The sequence below is a fragment of the Arachis hypogaea genome, chromosome 19 (assembly GCF_003086295.3).
Source record: "Arachis hypogaea cultivar Tifrunner chromosome 19, arahy.Tifrunner.gnm2.J5K5, whole genome shotgun sequence".
In the NCBI taxonomy this organism is placed as follows: Eukaryota; Viridiplantae; Streptophyta; class Magnoliopsida; order Fabales; family Fabaceae; genus Arachis; species Arachis hypogaea.
Window position 1 is genome coordinate 142,209,795 of NC_092054.1, and position 4,315 is coordinate 142,214,109.

The 4,315-nt window shown below is 42.1% G+C and overlaps 1 non-coding gene across 1 annotated transcript; it reads left to right on the plus strand.

Moving 5' to 3' along the window:
- The first annotated feature begins 1,067 nt into the window (after positions 1-1,067).
- LOC112781585 (small nucleolar RNA R71) lies at positions 1,068-1,171 on the plus strand. Its single transcript, XR_003192354.1, has one exon. It is a non-coding gene; the product is annotated as a small nucleolar RNA R71 (small nucleolar RNA).
- Positions 1,172-4,315: the final 3,144 nt, after the last annotated feature.

Consider the following 4,315-nt stretch of genomic DNA (forward strand, 5'->3'; position numbering starts at 1 on the left):
TGTTAGGCGTAGTGACCGACGCAAAAAGGATCAATGGATCCTATTCTAACATGAGTGAGAACTGACAGATGATTAGCCGTGCGGTGACAGCGCACCTGGACCTTTTTCACTGAGAGGACGGATGGTAGCCATTGACAACGGTGATCCAACAACACACAGCTTGCCATAGGAGGAACCTTGCGTGCGTGAAGAAGAAGACAGGGGGAAAGCAGAGATTCAGAAGACAAAACATCTCCAAAACTCCAACATATTCTCCATTACTGCATAATAAGTATTATTTATTTCATGCTCTTTTATTCTTTGAAATTCAAACTGATAATTATAATTGATCTCCTGACTAAGATTTACAAGATAATCATAGATTGCTTCAAACCAACAATCTCCGTGGGATCGACCCTTACTCACATAAGGTATTACTTGGACGACCTAGTGCACTTGCTGGTTAGTGGTACGAGTTGTGAAAAGTGTGATTCACAATTCGTGCACCATCCCTCCAACCTTGGTTGAAATTATCCCTCCATCCCTGGTTGGAATGGTCTCCCCATCCCTGGTTGGAGTTGTCTTGCCAACCTTGGTTGTAGTTTCCACCTTGGTTGTAATTGCCACCTTGTTAATTATACCCTTGATTCAGGCGGTCATAGAAATTATGAGTGGCTGCTACGGTGTTGTCCTCTTGTTGGAGCTGCGGATACTCATCAGTGTAATGACTATAATCAGCACATATTCCGCATACTCTCTGAGGAACTAACTGTTGACTTTGTTGTGGTGAGGAAGGCTGAGGTTGTTGTTGATTTAGCTGTATTTGCTTCAGTAGGTTGGTCATCTCACATATACTTTGTGTAAGAGCAGAAGTCTTAATGCTAGAGGAAACCTCTACAACAGCCTTTGAGTGGCTGTTCCTGTACCTGTGATTCCGAGTGGACTCATCTAGGTCGCTGATCAGTTGCCATGCTTCATCTGCGGTCTTGTACTTTTTCAGGGAACCATTACTTGCACCATCTAGTGTAGTCTTATCCCGGGGTTTCATGCCTTGAGTGAAGTAGCTGATCAACACTAACTTATCAATTATGTGATGGGGGCATGCGTCCAGAAGATTCTTGAAGCGCTCCCAGTACTCATAAAGAGTCTCTGATTCACCTTGAATAATGCAAGAGATCTCTTTTTTCAGTCTATCTGTAACCTCAGCTGGAAAGTATTTTTCCAGGAATTCTCTCTTGAGCGTATCCCAGTTAGTAACGGTCGCTTCAGGTTGAGTGTAGTACCACTCCCTCGCCTTTCTCTCAAGAGAAAACGGGAAGGCGGTCAGCAAAATAGAAGTTTCATCTGCACCATGACACCTAACAGTAGAACAGGCTGTCTGAAAATTCCTTAGGTGCTTGAAAGGCTCCTGAGCAGGTAAGCCATGAAACTTGGGCATCAAGTTGATTAGTGCGGTCTTCAATTCGAAATCTACAGCCAGATTTGGGTGACGCACTTGATACGGTTGCAGAGTAAAGTCTGGGGCTCCTGCCTCCTGGAGAGTGATCCTCATGGGTGCCGCCATGTTACCTGCACGTAAATCAACTAAATTAGAAGTAGAGGAGCTTGTTTCTTCCTCAGATGGCGGTTCAGATTCGCCCTCAGATGAGACTGGTGAATTGATAACAATCACTTCACCACTCTCAGAGGCTAACCGATGCCGAGCTCGCCTAATACGTGAAAGAGTTCTTTCAATTTCAAGATCAAATGCGGCTAAGCTCGGATCAGGCAGTGAACGCGTTATTCAATGAAAGAAAGATACAACTCATAGTAATAAAATAAAATAAAATATGCAACAATTAAAAATATGTACACTAATTAATAATTTAGCACACAACTGCAACTCCCCGGCAACGGCGCCAAAAATTGATGCGCAGCAGAAGTCGGCCAATTAAGAATTCAATTTAGAAATAGCGTTGTGAGTATAGTTCTTAACCAGCTAAAATCCGCCCATCAATTTAGAAAGATTGTTACAAAATTAGAATAAAAATACTGGGAGTATGAGTCCCAGGTCGTCTCCCAACGAGTTGACAAAAAGGGGGCTATCCTATTAATCAGGAGTTTTCCGAGAATTTTGAGAGTTGAATGACAGAAAATAAATAATTGTAAATTAAAAGAGAATTATATATTCTAATTAAAAAGCCTTGACTGGGGGAATGATTAATTGGAAGTTCCATCCTTATTTGAATTCTCTCAAGTGTAGTATAAAGAGGTTGTTATTTTCACTTAGTTAACCCTTACTAAATAAAGGAAAGTCAAGTGATTGAGCTAACTCTTATTCGCAAATCCTAGTCCTCTCCCTTGGGAAGGTCTAGCGTTAGTAAATAGAGAATTAGCCAACAACTTCCAATTTAACTAATCACTTGAGCATTCCAACTCAAGTGTCTCCTCTTAATCAACCCCCATGTCAAGTAGGGAATCTACTCCATTGACATGGAAATTACTTGCATAGAATTAAAAAGGATATAAAAGAAAGACATGATAGACAATAACTACAATTTAATTAAAAGTTAAAGTAATCCTTTGCATTAATAAATTCTAAAAATAATCCAATTGTAACTCTAAATAAGAATTAAGAATATGAAATAGTAAAGGAATAAGAAAACAAACTAGAATAGTATCTTCAACGGAGGTAATGACTCTTCAATATCCAAAGCAAAGCATAAAACTAAAAATATGAATGTAAAAGAAAACCTAGAGGAAGAGTAATTTCTCTCTAGATTCAGATCTAAAACTAAAACTACGCTAATGAGAATCTCTCTTGAGTCTCCGCTTGTTTCCTAGCTCTAGTCTGTGTTTCTGGGCTGAAAACTGGGTTAAAACTCGGTCCGAAATCGCCCCCAACATTTTCTGTTATTTCTGCAGATCGCGCATGTCACGCGTACGCGTCAGCCACACGTACGCGTCGCTGGTTGTCCTGGAGTGTCACGCGTACGCGTCAAGCACTCGCACGTGTCATCTAGCAGAACTCTAATCCACGCGTACGCGTCAGTCACGCGCAGGCATCGCTGCAAATTTCTCCATGTCGCGCGCACGCATGAGCCATGCGTGCGCGTCGATGCTCACTGGTTACCTCCTTAGTTTCTTGTGTTCCTTCCATTTTTGCAAGCTTCCTCTCCATTCTCTAAGCCATTCCTGCCCTATAAAGCCTGAAACACTTAACACACAGATCACGGCATCGAAGGGTATAAAGGAGAATTAAAATACACAAATTAAAGACTCTAGGAAGCAAGTTTTCAACCATAGAATAACACTAGGAAGGAATTGTAAAATCATGCAAATCATATGAATAAGTGGGTAAGGACTTGATAAAAACCACTCAATTGAGCACAAGATAAACCATAAAATAGTGGTTTATCAATGATTTCATGTTTCCTTTTCTAAGGTTCCCATGAAACCCATTTTGCATTCAACCTCTTTCCCAAGATGATTGAACACTAGCATGAAGAACAAAATTTCTTCTAGCAAATCAAAGAGAAGATAAAGAGAAGAAGAAATTCACTATCATTAATCTATCAAGTACAACAGAGCTCCCTCTCCCAATGAGAGGGAGTTTAGCTACTCATAACTAAAAGAAAAGTGCAAGAGATGGAAGAGATGAAGTGTAAAGTAAAAACTAAAACTGAACTTGCCAATACCAACCCGAAAACTAACTTCCCAACCCCTTTTCCAGTACTTCTAGGGGTTATTTATACTACTTCTATCACTAGAATTAAGAAAATACAAAAGAGAAAAGAAAATTACAGCTGGAGGAAAAAGGAAAAACTCAATAATCGTGACACTTAAGCTTGGCGTGTGGCTGGCGTTTGAGTGGCGTGCCACGCATAGCCACTAAGCTTGGCTTGGCGCGCCACGCCTAGCTCCTCAAGTGGCACGCCCAGGTTCTTCTCAAGGATTGGTTAGCTTGGCGTGCCACGCCTTCGAGTTCAAGTGGCACGCCCAGGCTCTTCTCAAGCATTGGTTAGCTTGGCATGCCACGCTTTCGAGCTCAAGTGGCATGCCTAGGCTCTTCCCTCTTGCTCCTCTTTTCTGGAAATTTGAACTGGCATGGCATGCCCAAGGTCTGGCGTGCCACGCCCATTGTATGCACTTCATCCATCCTCTTTGAAAATTTATACTGGCGTGCCACGCCCAGTAGGTGGCGTTCCACGCCCATGATAAGCCTTCTTTACTTCTCTGAAAAACATAACTGGCGTGCCGCACCTAGAAGGTGGCGTGCCATGCCAATGTATTGCATGCATAGCCCCCTTGTTCCAGTAGCTGGCGTGCCACACCCAGCATTCAAGTGGCTCGCCCA